General features: G+C 38.2%; 1 protein-coding gene across 4 annotated transcripts in view; it reads left to right on the forward strand.

The window, feature by feature from the left end:
• Ccdc146 (coiled-coil domain containing 146) overlaps window positions 1-17,531 on the forward strand; it is a 136,777-nt gene that overhangs the window by 5,704 nt on the left and 113,542 nt on the right. The window contains exon 2 of one of the 4 annotated variants that reach the window (XM_087206534.1): window positions 10,091-11,299. The exons of the other annotated variants lie outside the window; for them this stretch is intronic. The gene's annotated coding sequence lies outside the window, so the exon portion shown is untranslated. The remainder of the gene's footprint in view (window positions 1-10,090; window positions 11,300-17,531) is intronic. 4 annotated transcript variants of the gene reach the window in all.

Below are 17,531 nucleotides of genomic sequence, written 5' to 3' on the forward strand. Positions count from 1 at the left end.
TTGTGATCTGACCTGACTAGATGGGTTACTTGCTGAAAAACGAAAAATCAATACCCTTAGAAGAGTTTTCCATTTCATGGTGTTCCAGATGTCCAGCAGTAATTCTCAAATTATTCAGCATAGCAGAAACAGGAAAATCTGACCAACTCTCCGGGGAAGACAGTCAACAGGTGCCAAGTTCAAATTATCGAATTTTATTGGCAACAGCTTAAAACCTTGGAAACAGCCCAGATGTCCCTCAAATGCAAACGGAACGGCAAGCTGTTGTATATCTACATAACGGAGTGCTGCTCAGTAATGACGGAGGGCGGCAGTTGCAACACACGAAACACTTCACTGAGAGCAAGAAGCCAGACTCAAAAGATAACATACTATCTGGCTCCACTTCCTTGATGTTCTAGAACAGGCGAAATAAAAAGGATGGGGAATAATCAGTTGTTACCAGGGTTGTGTGGAAGTAGAATGTGCCTACAGAGATGCAGGATGACAGAATTTATCTTTTTAAAAGGCGGGAACTGGCCTGTGTCCTGTTATACGAATACGAGCATTTGACAGAATGCATAGAACTATAAGCAAAAAGTGATTTTTACTCTATATAAATTAGCAAATGGGTTTTTAAAAAATCACCCATAAAAAGAAAATTCCATCAGTGAAGCAGATAGCTTCACAGGTGAATTGAACCAAACATTTTAAGAAAAAAATAATACTAATTCAACATAAACTCTCTCAATTAGAGAAGAACACTCCTAAACTCATTTTGTGAGGCCATCTTAATAAAATCAGACAAAGATATTGCTAGAAAAGAAAACTATAATATTCCTCATGAATTTAAAAGCAAAGTTCTTAACACCATACAAGCAAATCAGAATCAGCAATATGTAAAAAGGATAATAATGCCTCATGGCCAAGTGAGTTTATCCCTAAAATGAAAGATTAGTTTCATGATAAAAAGCCAATCAGCATAATTCACAATGCACAGACTTAAAAAAGGAAAAATATGATGATCGTCTCAACAGAAAAGAAAATTTGGTAAAAGCCATTTAACATTCTTAATCAAAATTCTCCATAGATTTGGAAGAGAAGGGAATCTCCTCCAAGTAATATAAACATCTATGAGAAATCTACACTTAATACTATGCTTACCCATAAAAGATTGAATGCTTTACCCCTAAAATCTCTCTCACCATTGTTTTTTTGTTTTTTGTTTTTTATATCGGGGATCGAACTCGGGTCATTGCGCTTGTGCAGCAGCGCCAAAACCACTTGAGCTAAATCCCCGGCCTGCTGTCACCATTCTTATTCAGTATTATACTGGAGGTCCTATGTAATTAAAGTAGGCAATAAAAAGAAATAAAAAGATGTCTGGTTTCGGGTTCTTCCTGTAAGGAACTTGGGAGTCACAACTCCATCCTAACAAATGAGAAGCTGAAAAGACTGAAAGGTCAATAAATATGCATACTTGTATATGTATATGCTTAGATATGAGTGAAATGAATGACAACTGTGATACAGTGAAGTTGAAAGAGGAATTATGATTATTTTGTTTTCGTACAGTGATACTTGAAAGGGAATATGGGCTCCTTGGAAATGTGTATTGCAAAATCTAGGGCAACTACTAAAAGGAAGTGCAAAGAAAGAAGCATAATTGGTATGTTAAGAAAAGACAGAAGATGCCATATAAAATGCTCAAGTAGGGCTGGGGATTTAGCTCAGTGATGCTGCTGCCTGCCTCGCAAGTGCAAGGTCCTGAGATTGATCTCTGGTACCAAAAAAAAAACAAAAAACGCTCGAGTAAAACTACAGCAGGCTGAAAAAAAATAGAAGACAAAAATAAAAACAAAGAACTAGGGAAATCCATAGAAAATAGTAACAAGTATGGTAGATATTAATCCAACTATATCAATAATCATTTTGCAAGACAGTGATCTAACTGTACCCATCAGAAGACAGATATTGGCCCCGGGGATTTAGCTCAGTGGCACCGCACCTGCCTTGCAAGCACATGGTCCTGAGTTTGAGCCCCACTACCACAAAAAAAAAAAAAAAAGACATTGTTAGAGCAGATGAAAAATAAGAGCCAACTATAGGTTATCTACCAGAAACAATGTTAAGTATAAAGACACATAATTTATGGATTTAGGAAAAAAAAACATGCTAACACTAAGAAAAAGGAAGCAGGAATGGCTGTATTAATTTCAAGCAGCAGATTTCAAAGCAAAGAAAATCATCAGGGATGAACAAAAACGTTAGATAATAATCATAAGCGCTCAAGTCTCAAAAAGGACATAACAGTCCCTCTTGTGTATGCACCTAAAAATACAGAATAAAAGTAGGTGAGATGAAAACTGGCAGAACTCTTCAAGGAGAAATACGGGAATCCATTGTTACAGTTGGTGTAATCAACAACCCTCTATCAGAAATGGACAGATTCAGAAGGCAGAAAATCAGCAATGACACAGTTGAACTTAACACTAGTTAACTGGACACAGTGAACATCTTCAGACTACTTTCAACAACCACAGCATATACATTCTCCTCAAACTCTCATGGAATATTCATGAAGATGGACCACATTCTTAATATACACCTTAACAAATTTAGAAGACTAGAAATCCTACAATGTCTGTGTTAAGGTTTAAATCTAAAAAGGTCATCCAAGAGTGTCATGTTCAGAGGTGGAGCTTTTGGGAAGTGTTTGGATCATAGGGGCCCTATACTTATCAATAGATTAATCACTAATGGCTTCATAGTTAAGTGTGCTGTTCCTAAGTAGGGCCTGGTAGGAGATGAGTAAGTCGGGACGGGATTTTTGACCTGGGAGGTTTTATTGTTGTTCCCAGCTCTCCTTTCTCTCTCTACTTCCTGGTTGCCATGGGGAGGGCAGCTGTACTTCATACCTTTCCTTTATGCCATTTCTGCCTTGGAGCCAGCCAATAATGGAACCCACTGAAACTGTGAGCAAAAATAAACTTCTAGGGGCCAGGGATTTAGCTCAGTGGTTCCGCCACTTGCCTTGCAAGCGCAAGGACCCGAGTTCGATCCCTGATACCAAAAAATAAATAAATAAATAAATAAATAAATAAATAAATAAATAAACTTCTATTGTAAGTTACAGGTTTCAGTTTTTTATCCCAGTTACAGGAAAGTGACTAATACAATCCTTTTCCAGACCACAATGGTATTAAGATAGACACCAATAACAGGGAAAAACAACTTAAAAATCTCACAATATGTAGAACTTAAACATATTTTTACATAACACACAAGTCAAAGAAGAAATCTCAAATATTAAAAAATACTTTGAACTCCATGAAAATGAAACTTACTAAAATTCATGAGACTCAGTAAAAGCAGTTTAAAAGAAGAAAAAAGATCTCAAGTTGAGTTTCCACCTTAGGAAACTAAAAAAAGAAGAGCAAGTTAATTACAAAGTAAGTTGAAGAAAAGAAATAATAGGGTGGAAATCAATAAAATGAAAAGCTCATTTTTAGAAAACATCAATAAAATTGATAAGATTCTAGTGAGGTTACCTAAGAAAAACAGAGGACATGAATTATTCATATCAGAAATGAAAGAGAAGACATAGCAACATATGTCATGGTCATTAAAAGGCTACTAAAATTATGAACAACTCTATCTACAGACTTGGTAAGCTAGATGAAGGGGACCAGTTATTTGAAAAATGCCATCTGTCAATACTCACAGAAGAAGAAATAGACAACCTGAGTAGCCCCATATGTACTCAAGAAATTGAATAAGTAATAACCCCCCAAACAAGAAAACAGGGCCCTGATGGGCTCACTAGTGAATTCTTTTCAACATTTGAGGATCCAATTGTCCCAATTCTCTACAACCTTTTTCAGAAGACAGAAGCAAAGAGAGTACTTTCTAATCATTCATAGGCCAATATTACCCTAATACTCAAGCCAGACAAAGTCATTAAAAGAAAATAAAATTATAGAACAATATATCTCATGAACATAGACACAGAAGTCATCAACAAAATAATAAAAACTTGAATCCAACAATGTATAGAATTATATACCATGACCAAATGGGGTTCATCTTAGAGTTGTAGTGACAGTTCAACATTCAATAATCAAATAATGTGAGCCATCACATGAACAGACAAAAAAAAATCACATAATTTTGTCAATAGATGTACAAAAAGCACTTACAAAATGTAATGCCCATTCATGACTTTAAAAAAAATGTTCTCAGAAATAAACTAGGAATAGAAGGGTCCTTCCTCAACTTGATAAAGAATATCTGCAAAACCCCTAGAGCCAACATTGTGCTTGAAGGTGAGAAACTAGAAGCTTTTTAACTAAGCTCAAGAGCAGGGTAAGGATGTCCTCTCCCACTGCTCCTTTTCTATGTTGTACCGTGAGTCCTAGACAATGCAATACGATAAGACAAAGAATTAAAAGGAAAGGAAGGAACAAGACTATCTTGTTTGCAGGTGACATGATTGTCTAGGTAGAAAATTTGAAAGAATCAACAACAAGAATATTTCCAGAAACTGCTAAGCAATTACATCCAAGTTGCAGTATGCAAAGTTAAAGACACAAAAGTTGATCATTTTCTTACCCAGCATTGAATGAGTAGAACTTGAAATTAAAAGCAAAACATATATTTACATTAGAAACCCCAAAAATGATACTTACATATAAATTTAATAAAATATGTTCAAGATTTATATGAGAAAAAGCACAAATTTCTGATAAAAGAAATCAAAGAAGAACTAAATGGAGATATAGCCCATGTTTATACATAGAAAGACTCAATATTGTCGAGATGTAAATCCTTCCCAAATTGATCTATAAATCCAATGTAATCCCGACAACATACTTTGTAGATATAAATGAATTTATTCTGAAATTTATATGGAGAGGGAAAAGACCCACAATAGCCAACACAACATAAATGGAGAAGAACAAAGTTGAAGAAGTGACACTCCCCAACCTCAAGATTTACCATGAAGCTAGAGTAATCAAGACAGTGTGCTCTTTGCAAAACAGTGGACAAGTAGTTAAAGAGAACAATATAGAGAATCCAGACACAGCCCTAAATACATACAGACATCTGATCTTTGAGAAAAAGCCAAAGGAAATACAGAGAAGCAGAATAGACTTTTCTACAAATGCTGCTGGGGATGGGAGTGGGATGGTGCTAGAATAACGACATCTACATGCAAAAGAAAAATCTTGGATCTAGACACTTATTTGACATCTTTAACAAAAATTAACCCAAAAGGGACCATAGGCCTAAGTGTAAAATGCAAAACTATAGAAATTCTAGAAGATATCAGAAACCCTAGGTGACTTTGGGTTTAGTGCAGATGTTTTAGATACAACTCCAAAGCCATGATCCATGATAGAAATAATTAATCTGGGCTTCATTAAAATTAAAAGTGTCTGTTCTGTGAGAGGCAATGTCAAGAGAATGAGAAGAAAGTTCACAAAAAATATTTGCAAAAGTCATATCCAAAATATACAAAGAACTATTGAAATTCAGCAACAACAAAAGATGTTAAAAATGGTCAAAGACTTTAAGAGACACCTTGTTAAAGAAGCTGTACAGGTGGCAAATGAGTATATAAAAAAATGGTCAACATAAGTCATGGAAATGCAAATTAAAACATTAGGATGCTACTAAATATATACTATAATATCTAAAATTGGTAAATACAGGAAGACAAAGAAAAATAAAAAAGATACTACAATGCCAAATGTCAGCAAGGATGTTGAGTATCCTTTTACATTGCTGGAGGGACTGCAAAACGATACAGTCACTTTGGAAACCAATTCAGCAGTTTCCTATAAAATTCAGTAGTCATTTATTACATGCCCCAGCAAGTCCACTTCTTTGTATTACTCAAGAGAAATGAAACTAAATAGTCACATGAAGAATTTACTCTAATCTTCTTAGCAGCTTGATTCATAATCAAAACCTGGAATCAAACCAAATCTCTATCAATTGATGAGTGGTAAATTAATTGTGGTAAATATATAAAACAATCAAATGCAGCAATAAAAGGAATTAAATACTGAAAACAACAATCTAGGTGAATCTCAAAAACTGTGCACTAGGTGATAGAGCCAGGAATGTCTATGATTCTGTTTTAGTTTGGGCTGCTATAACAAAGTACCTTCGACTGGGTGACTTAAGCAACAGAAATTTATCTCTCACAGTTCTGGAAGCTGGAAGTCTAAGACTAGGGTGCCAGCATCGTCAGGTTCAGGCAAGAACCCTCTTCCTGATGGCAGAGTGCCTGTTTCTTTTCATATCTCACATGGCAGAAAGACAGGTCGCTCTCCGACCTTTTCTTACAAGGCTGTTAATCCCATTTTTTACGGCTTTACCCATATGACCTATAACTATCAAGAGGACCAACCCTCCACATGTCACAATACGATTTGATTTTTATATTTTTTATGATTTTTTCAATTTTTATTAGTACAAGTTTTCAATACATAGTGATTACATTCATCACGGAGTTGGTACATGAACATAACACATGTAATTCCTTCTTCCTACCCTTCCCATTTGAGAAAGATCTATCTCCCTCCTTCCTATTATCTCTCTTTTATTTTACTCTTTATTTATACTTTGAGTTTCTCATATAGGAGAAACCATGAGATATTTAAACTTGTGTGTCTGACTTACATCACTTAACATTATGGTCTCAAGGTGCATCCACTTTCCTACAGATGACTGAAGTTTATCTTTATGGCAGAGCAGAACTCAGTTGTGTGTAAACACCACATTTTCTTTATCCATTCATCTGTTGATGGACATATAGGCTGCTTCCCAGATTTAGCTATTATGAATTGTGCTGCTGTAAACATGGGTTTGCATGTACTTCTGCAATATGATGTCTTTAATGCTTTCAGGAAGCTCCCTAGCAGGGGAATAGCTGGGTCAAATGGAATTTCTATTTTTAGTTTTCTGAGGAATCTCCATACTGATTTCTATAATGGTTTGTGAGATTACACTTTCATCAACAACATAGCAGGGTTATTTTTTCTCCCACCATCTCACCAACATTTGTTATTACTTAATTTCTTGATGATAACCATTCTTTCTGGATTAAGATGGAATCTCAGTGTTGTTTTGATTTGCATTTCTCAATGTGCAGCAATGCTGAACATTTTTTCATGTGTTTATTGGCCATTTGTATTTCTTCTTTTATTATATGTGCTGTCAAAGTGAGTACTGTATTTCTTCTTTTGTGAAGGGTTGATTCATTTTACTTTCCCATATTTTGATTGAGTCTTTAATTTGGGAGTCTAAATTTTTTGAGTTTTTATATATTCTAGATATTGCTCCTCTGAGTAATACCTTGCAAAAATTTTTCCCCATTCCATACGTTGTTTTTTCACTCTGTTGGTAGGTTTTTTATTACCGCTTCAATTTCATTGCTTGTGACTAGATTATTCAGTGTTTTTGCATCTTCTTGATTCAGATTTGGTATTCACATGTATTTAGGAATCTATGCATTTCTTCTGAATTCTCCAGTGTATTGGAGTACAGATTTTCAAAATACTTGTTAATAATCTGGATTTTGATGTTGTTCATTGTTATTTCACCTTCTTCATTTCTAATTGCATTGATTCGTGTCTTTTCTTTGTTGGTAAGGTTGACTAGAGGCTTGTCTGTTTTATTTATTCTTTCAAAAAACCAGCTCTTTGATTCATTGGTTCTTTGTATTTTTTATTCTCAATTTCATTAATTTCTGCTCTGATCTTTATAATTCCCTTTCTTGTTCTAGCTTTGGATCTGGATTGTCTTCTTTTTCTAAGGCTTTGGAAAGGGTGCATCATTAGGTTATTTATTTGGTGTCAGTTTTTCTAATGTGGGCATTCACAGCTGTGAACTTCCGCTTAGGGATGCTTTCATTGTGACCCATCAGTTCTGGTGTGTTGCTCTGGCATTATCATTTGATCCTAGGAACTGTCTAATTTCTTCCTTGATTTCTTCTGTGACCCACTGATTATTCAAGTGTGTATTGTTTAATTTCCATGTTATTGCATAATTTTTTGGTTTCTTAGGATTTCATTTTAATATATGAATTTTGGGAGATACATTCAGTTGATAACGATTCTATTTATATAATATTCTAGAAAGGAAAAAAAGGACAGTTACCTTACTGGTAATTGCCAGGTACCAGGGATGAAGGGGACAGGGTAATAGGGAGTGGCAGGAGGGACTGATTGTAAAGGGACACAAGGGAACTTTTAAAGCAATGAAAATATTTGTAGTAGTGATCACACAACTGCTAATATCGGTAAAACTCTTCAAATTATACATTTAAGATTGTGGCTTTTATTGTATGTAAATTATGCCTCAATAAAGTTGACTTTTAAAAAACTTACTGAGTTCCTGACTTCCTCCTCATGGGCACAGAATGTAAGTTTGGAGTCGTTACACAGCACTATGGCTTCGGGGTGGATGTCTGGTCAGTGGTTGGTGTCTGACCATGTGGCCCCTCTTGGGCTGTGGTCCACCCATGTCTCAGACATGGGCCTCCATGGTGGCCTCTTCTGAGAATTCTGCACCCCGATCTGGTCCTCAGAGCTTCCTGAATTAGCGTCTGTATATCACAACTTCAAGGGCTCTTGGGTGTAGTGTTCTCAGCCCAACATCTCTCCCTAACACTCTTTGAGGCCTCTCTGGGGCCCAATTGGCTGAGTCTCCCTCTTTGCTTCCTCATATGAAGGGATAGGAGTGGGAATGGCTCTGGAACCATACTGTTGTCCCCAGGTACCACCTAGGAGAAGAGGCACAGCATCTCCTTGATATTCTCCGATGTCTAGGTTCCATCATTTTGTTTCCCAGGACTTGCCCGGGACAGATGGTGGACCTCAGAGGCCCCTGACAAATTGTTTGTTTACCACCTCTTTGTTCTTCCACTCAGAGCTTTATTTATTTTTATTTTTAATTTTTTCTTCCAAGGTAAAGGTAGGAAAATTGGCTCGGTCAATATTCTTCTAACCCTATAATTAATAACACATTGCTTTTAGAGGAAGGAAATAGAAGTTCAGTAAGGGATGCTGCCTGGGGAGAGAAGGGTTGAAGTAGAGATCTGCATAGGGCAAGGGAAACTTGACAGCAGGAAGTTCTTAAGCACCTGACAAGGAAGACTCTGAAACTTGGGGGAAAAACCTGTGCCTACTTCACATATTGTCTCAGGCGACAGAGTTGTCCTGGTTTCTTTTAAGGACTTAAAAAACCCCAAAAAACTGCTCGCTCCCTTTCTCTTCCAAATCCCAGTGCCCTCTACAGTCTTTATTATCCTAGACTTAAATATCTTACAGTGTGTTTGGAAATCACATCTTCAGTGGACTACACTTTGCTGTCACACAGCCTGATGTTGGCTTTAGAGCAAATAAATCCATGCGGAAGAGGACCAGGTCATCACCTCCAGAATGACCTTTGTTCCCTGCCCACATAATTGAAGTAACATTATATATGAAAACAAAAGAACAAGGCAGTGTAGGAGGGAGCCAGCACTTGATGACCTTCTGCTGGGCTCTGGGCTGGGACTTCATGCACATTGTCCCCTTTAATCTTCTCAGCAACACTTAAGTCATCTTGCAGTTTAGGAAAAGCCACTTAGAGACTGAGTGTCCTGCCAAGGTCACACAGGAAGGGGGGAAATGAGACGTGAGCCTAACCTGATGGACTTCGCACTGGTCAGGTCCATCACCCTGTGCTGCCACCTTGGTAGACTAAGATAAAGCCACTAATTCCGGTTTCAGATGAAGCTCAAGAGGAGGAGATGGAAGAAGGGAGGAATGTGGCGGCGGCTGCTGGGAAGCAGTGACTGTCCGCGTTCCCTGAAGTTCATTGCTAAGGAAACAGGCCCGGCTACGGCAACAGAATGGGGACGAGAAAAGAGGTAGCTGAAAGAGCAGGTTCACAAGGCAGTTTCTTAATGAGGTATGATAAATGGACTATCATCGTGGCACTGTAAGTGTGCTTAAAACTCAAGCAAGGATAGAGTTTTTAAAATGTGTATTTTCATAGCAAGCATGAGGAACCTGCAGTGTGAGTATTTTTATCTTATTTTGTTTTTTTGAGACAGGATCTCACCATGTAACCCAGGCTGGCCTTGAACTCATCATGTAGCCCAGGTTTGAACTCACTATGTGGCCTACACTGGCCTGGAATTTGTGATGACACTTCTGCCTCAGCCTCCAGAGTGCTGGGATTACGGGCATGTGCCACCACGCCTGGCACCCTCACATGAAGAATCTGTGCTTTGCAACCTTCTGGAAGGTTGTCAGCTGTGGACCTACGTGGGCATTGCAAACCTCCCACAGGGTGTGGAACTCTCAGCCACACTCTCCACTGACTTACTTGGAAACTGTTAGGGGAACTGAGATGGCCTTTCAGGTCCTCTCTGAAAGCCTGACGGGACTTGCAAAATGACTGCAAATTACTGCACAGACGAAACCAGTGTTTCTCACCACCCTGTGTGCGTGCGCAAGATGCTTCCTTGTGGTTTGTAACTATAGCAACAAGTTCTACAGCCCATTGTTTGGCTCAGCGGCATCTCACCACTTCACCGCCTGCCTGATAACCCTTGCGGTACAACAGTCAATTTGTCTCTGACTGATTTCCATGGTGCTGGCCTGCTCTTTGTTAAAGGAGTTCTAGCCTTGTACTGTCACAATGACAGTCAGATTCCATCAGCCCGGATCTGTTTTCCTCTTGGGACCTTTTGCTAAGTTCACAACGAGAGTGTTAAATGTGAAATAATATAAAAGGGGAGAGGATTTGAGCCGGGAACTTGGGTTTGGGTATTTACTGCCATTTATTGCTGCATGATCTTGGGCCTTTCATCTACCCTCTTTGACTTTCAGTTTCCTCACTGACAAAATAAAAATAATTCTTGTAGTGTAAGGTTGTTGTTAGGATTAAGTAGAATATGACCACATTTATTATACATACTCAGAAATGAGTAACACAGAACTCATTCTGACTATTGTAAGGTTCTGAGAGGGCAAAACTACGTAAGGGGCTTTGAAGAGAGGAGGAGAAACTTATCTTGAATCTGTGCTCGAGCCCTGTGGGATGGGCAGAAGGAGGCAAGAGAGTCGTGCAGCGAGGAGAGAGAAGACCCTGCAGCCCAGCGTCCTTCCCCAGGAAGGAGCCTGTCCTGTAACCGCCACAATCCCGGCCAGGAACAGCTTCCTCACTGGTTACACATGCACATGATTCTATTTTAATTTTATTTTTTCATTAGTACGCATTTGTGATTCCTAATAATCACATTCATCTTGGAGAATTGGTAAGACGCATGTCACATCACTTTTACTTCCCCTTCCCTTCCCTCCTCTGGTCCCCTGCTCAACTCCACAAAATCTACCTCCCTCTTTCCTATCGTCTACCTTTTATTTTGCTCTTTATTTATATTTTGACTTTCTCGTGTAAGAGAAACCATGTGATACTTACCCTTCTGTGTCTGATTTATTTCACTTAGTGTTTTGGTCTCAGGTACATCCATTGTCCTACAATTGACTCAAATTTAGCCTTCTTTATGCGTATAACCTTAGATTTAACTCAGCACTCGGGCACGGACTTTAGTGGCTACGCAAACACCCGGAACTTCCTCTCAGTTTTGCTTTCTTTTGTGAGTGTGTTTAATTAAAGCTACTCCAAACCACATGTTCCTTGGACACTTCAGAGAGGCAAATTCTATTCTACATGCTTCCCATAGGAGTTTTCTTTTTCTTTTTTTCTTGTAGCTGAGTGGGTTTTTCTCAGGATTTTTTTTCAGAGAGGTAGTTTTCTTTTTGGGGGGTGGGGCAGGGGGGAACAGAAAGAAGTTGTGGTTAGGCTTTTCAGATTGTTGAATGACAAAGCTTTTTACCCCTTAAAAAATATAAATATGTTTTTAAATGTTCCCAGTCTAATTTTATGGACCATATTCCTCTTAGGATGGACTTGCAATGGAGACTTTTAAGGTTATCTGTAGGAGGTATATACGTAAGATGACAGAGATAAATAAAGGATTAAGAGGCACTTGCCATATGACTTAACATTACATTTTTATAAACCTGTTCCAATGTTTCTTTGTTTTTTATAGTAGAAAAGTGAAACCAAAAAAAATTGGCATATTCCAGAGTTCTCCCTTCCTTCAGAGGTCTGGCTCTGGGTTGTGTAGAAGCTGTCACACTGCGAAGCTTCCACAACTAGAGGCTGCTGGTGACACATCCACTTTCCAGGGCCACTTGTAGAGTTCAGCTACAAAGCAGCCTGATCAGGTGGTGTGCATGCCTGGGAGGGAAATACTGTATAACATGTTTGACTGTTGCACTACCTGCGAGGTCTAAAAGCAAAACCTGTGCTTGTCCAGTGCCGAGTAACATCCAAGGTCCAGCATCTCTCTTGGAGCACTGCCCTCTTAAGTCCAGAAAATCACATTGCTTGCATATCCTACCCAGTTTTCTGGAGCCCGTGTTATTTATTTTTTGCACATGTTCCTTAAAACCATCAAGAAAATCTTCCTTAAAATCAAAACAAAGTGTTGATCACCTATGTTTGGTTTTAAAAAAGTGCAAGTGGCGTGTCTTAGGAAACAAGGCTTACCCTGCCATGCTTGTTGCTCAGTTACTCTCTGTGTAGCTTCCTACTTTGGCTTTTATCTTCACTCCACGTGAAGTGTGACTGTGACGAATAGAGGAGTTCCGAGTTCTTCTGAGACAGGACTGATGTTTATCGTTAGCTTCCTTTCTCCTGCACTGGCCTCTGCCTCTGGGTGTTTAGCCTCAGTCCCCGTCCTCTGCTCTCTGGAAGGCCTCGTAAGACCAGATCCTCTGTGCCACGGACTCCTGCAGCGCAGCCTGGCTCAGGCTCTCACCATCTAACCTGGGGGTGCTGCCCCCTCAGAACCTGCCATGCTAGGGCCGCCCCCGGAAGTGCGTACGGCCGCCCAGCTTCTGTACACCAGGCTTCATGGCCCCTGGTTCAGTTATGACTTTAAACATTTATGTTTGTGATTCTTTGACCAATTTCTGCCTTACCACCAGACTGTGAGGCCCTGAGGTCTAGACTGTCTGCTGTTGCTCACCATGGTATCTGTTTCCTCCCCCATAGCACAGGCTGGCTCCTGCTTCCAACCATTCTTTGCTTCCAGATTCACCTCTTTCCAAACCATTCTTCCCCCCACACTAGAATCTCTGCATGGAAGGCCTCTCTGCAAAAAAAAAAAAAGCAATCGTTCTCAATACTTACAGGTGAAAGTCTAAATTCCAGGCCATATATTGTTTTTTAAGAATTACTTACCTTCCTAAGAATGTTGCTTTTTTCATTGGCCTTATTTTACCTTAGCCTGTATGACAGAGATGATAGCTAGTTAGATCACTGCTTTGCTTCCCTTCTGATTATAAATTATATGCATCTTTCTTTCTTAGTCTTCATAAAAGGACTCAATAAATATTTACTTAAGTCATGTAGGTTTTCTGGACATACAGTGTCGAGAATTACTACACCTGAAGCAGTGTAGTTCTTCCCACACCAAGAATTTAAAGTATTTTATAGGAATCCTCTTGTTTATATCACTGAAGTTTGAGAATACTTTTTATTTTTATCTTTTAACTTTTTTATCAGTACATGTTTGCAGTACCTAACGTCTACATTCCTTGGGTACAGTTGGGTCATGTACACAACACATCTTAATTCCTTTCTTCATCCCCTTTCCCTCCCCTCATTCCATCTCCTGGTCCTCTTCCCATTTGAGAAAGCTCCATCTCCCTACTTCCTATTATCGATCTCTTATTTTGTTCTTTATTTATAATTTGGATTTTTCATATAAGGGAAACTATGTGATATTTAAGCTTGTGGGTCTGATTTATCTCATTTAATGTTATAGCTGAGAAAAGTTTTTATTCTGCTGGCTTATTTATAGCGGCCGATTAAGCCTCCAGCGTGGTAATATCACAACCATGGGCTTTGTAACCCTATCTTAACTAATCTTTGAATACTTATTGTTTTACCCATTAAGTTTTGTGCGCCCCTTAAATCTTTTTTCCCCTTTTAATTAGCTTAATTAGTGTTTTAGGTTTTAATTCACATGAGACTTTTATATTTGCCTGACTTTCCAACTCACACTCATTTTTTTTCTTTTGCTTTAACCACTTTATTGAGGTATGACTAACATAAAAACTGCACATATTTAAATGTATGTATGTCCATGAGTTCGGGGATAAGTATTAAGCATGAAACCATAATCACCAACAAAGTCATAAATGTATTATCTTCCAAAGTTTCCTCCTCCCCCTTTTATTATTGTCGTTGTTTAGTGAGTACTTAACAGCTACCCTCTTAATAATTTTAAGTATATAATAACGTGTGGTTAGCTATGGGCACTGTGCTGTATAGATTTCCAGAACTTGTTTATCTTTTATAGCTGTAACTGTGTCTTTTATCAATCCTACTGTTTCTATGAATTTGACTTTTTTAAAAATTTGACTATTTTAGTGTCCATATATATGAGAAGATTTGTGTTTCTCTGGTTTATTTCACTTACTGCAATGCTCTCTGGGTTTATCTATGTTGTTACAAAGTCAGGATTTCTTTCTTTGTTAAGGCTGAATAGAGTTGCATTGTGTAAACATATCACATTTTCTTTTACTTTTTTCCTTAAATTCTTTTATTGGTACATTGTAGGTTTACAACACAATTACATTTCTCATTGGGAATTGTACCTTTACATAATGCATCTTGGTTCTTATTTTTTCCCCATTCCTAGTCCTCACTTCACCCCCTCCACCCTTCCCTATTTACAAAGACTTTATTTCCATTTTTTCCATTTCTCATCATTTTTCCTTTCCCTTCCTTCCTTTCCCCTGCCCCTCCCACTACCCCTACCCCTTTGGACCTTTTCTTCCTATTTTGCATTATCGATTATTCATTCTAATCATTGGTACATTTTAGGTATACAATATAATGACATTCATCATTGGAAATTTGCACCTTTACATAGTCTCTCTTGGTTCTTATTTTTCACCCTTGCCCAGCTCTCCCTTCAACCCCTCCATTCCTCCCTATTTACAAAGATTTTGTTCCTATTTTTCCATTTTCTCATATTAATCCCATTCCCTTCTATCCTTTCCCCTAGCCCTCCCACTTCCTTCCCCTTTGCTCCTTTTCTTCCTATTTCACATTACCTATTATACATTTTAGTCCTTATTTACACTTTCAGTTACTCACACTACAGAAATTATTCAGTATTTATACATGTGTGTCCTATTTATTTCACATAAGAGTATCGCCTCAGTGTGCATCCATTTAGCTATAAATATCTCTAATTTCTCATTTTTCATGGCTGAGTAGTACTTCATTTTATTAAAAAACCACATTATCTTTATCCAGTCTCCAGTTGATGGGCATTAGGGCTGTTTCCAAGTTTTAACTATCACAAACTGTGCTGCTATGAACATGGGCACACATATATCACTGTGGTATGATTTTTTTAATTCTTTGGGGAAGATCCCCAGCAGTGGAATAGTGGAGTTAAATGGTACTTCCAGTCCTAGTTCTTTGAGGTATCTCCATACTGATTTCCACAGTAGTTGCACCAATCAATACTCCCACCAGCAGTGGAGCAGGGTTCCTCTTTCCCCACAGCCCCGCCAGCATTTGTTATTGGTTGATTTCAGGATAGCAGCCATTCTTTCTGGGGTGAGGTAGAATCTCAGCATTGTTTTCATTTGCATCTCTCAAATGACAAGTGATGTTGAACATTTTTTCATGTATTTATTTGCTGTTTCTACTTCCTTGTCTGAGAAATGTCTATTCATTTCAGATGCCCATTTTCGGATTGGGTCTTTAAATTTGGGAGGTCTGATCTTTTTAAACTCTTTATAGATTTGAGATAGTAGACCTTTGTCTGAGGAAAAGCAGGTGAAGATTTTTTCCCACATTGTAGGTTGTCTCTTCACACTGCTGGTGGTTTCTCTTGCTGTGCAGAAGCTTTTTAATAAGAAGAGATCCCACTTGTTGATTGTTTGGGCTAGTTCATGGGCAACTGAGGTTTTGTTCATAAAATCTTTTCCTATACTGATGTCTTCAAGACTTCTCCCTAACCTCTGTTCCAACTGGTTCAAAGTTTCTATTTTAATATTTAGATCTTTAATCCATTTTGATTTTAGTTTAGTGCATGGCGAGAGATATAGGTCTAGTTTTAATCTTTGGCAAGTTGAAGCCCAATTTTTCCAGCACCATTTATTAAAGAGGCTATCTTTCCTCCAATGAGGGTGTTTGGCTCCTTCATCGAAGATGAGATGGCTGAGTGTGTCTGGCGTTGTTTCTGCATCTTCTAATCTGTTCCACTGGTCCTCAGGTCTGTTTCTTTGCCAGTACCATGCTGTTTTTATCACAGTAGCTTTGTAGTAGAGTTGCAGGTTGGGGATTGTGATACTCCCTGCCATGTCTCTGTTACCTAGAATTGCTTTTGCTATTCTGGGTTTCTTCTTGTTTCAAATGAATTTGTGGATTGTTTTCTCAAGGTCCATGAAGTATGCTGCTGGGATCTCAATTGGAATTGCATTGAATCTATATAGCAGCTTTGGAAGTATGGCCATTTTCACTATATTAATCCTTCCTACCCAGGAACAGGGGATGTCTGTCCATTTTCTGATATCATCTTCAATCTCTCTTTTTGGAGTGCTATAGTTTTCAGAGATGAGGTCTTTGATTTCTTTTGTTAGGTTGATTCCTAGGTATTTCAGTTTTTTGGATGCTATTGTGAAAGGAATTATTTGCCCTATTTCTCTCTCAGTGAGTCTGTCATTGGTGTAGAGGAAAGCTATTGATTTTTGTGTGTTGACCTTGTAACCAGCTACTTGACTGAATTTGGTTATTAAGTCCAGAAGACTTTTGGTGGAGTTCTTGGGGTCTTCTATATACAGTATCATGTCATCTGCAAATAATGACAATTTGACTTCTTCATTTCCTATCTTTATTCCTTTTATTTCTTTCTCTTGTCTAATTGCTGTGGCTAATGTTTCCAGAACTATATTGAACAAGAGTGGTGATAGTGGACATCCTTGTCTTGTTCCTGATTTTAGCGCATATCACATTTTCTTTACCATTCATTTGTGAAGACACTGGGTTGATGCTGTCACTTGGCTATTGTGAATAGTGTTGCCTTGAACGTGGAAATGCTGATAAATCAAGATTCCAATTTCAATCCTTTTGGATATATATGGAGAAGTAGGATTTGCTGGACCACAAGGCAGTTGCATTTTTAATTTTTTGAGCAACTTCCATACTGTTTCCCATCTTGGCTGTACCAATTTATATTTCCACCAACACTGTGCAGAGGTTTCCTTTCCTTCACATCCTCCTCAACACCCAAGTTTTTGTTATCTCTTGGTTTTGTTGTTGTTTGATTTTCTAAATAGCTGTCCTAATAGATATGTGATAATATCTCCTTATGGCTTTGATTTGCATTTCCCTGATGATTAGTGATGTCAAACACCTTTTTTTGTATCTGTCGGACATTTGTATGTCTTTTG

Source organism: Heterocephalus glaber, unplaced genomic scaffold (genome assembly GCF_053883595.1).
Source record: "Heterocephalus glaber isolate CG9 unplaced genomic scaffold, H.glaber_assembly_v1.0 deba00000676, whole genome shotgun sequence".
In the NCBI taxonomy this organism is placed as follows: Eukaryota; Metazoa; Chordata; class Mammalia; order Rodentia; family Bathyergidae; genus Heterocephalus; species Heterocephalus glaber.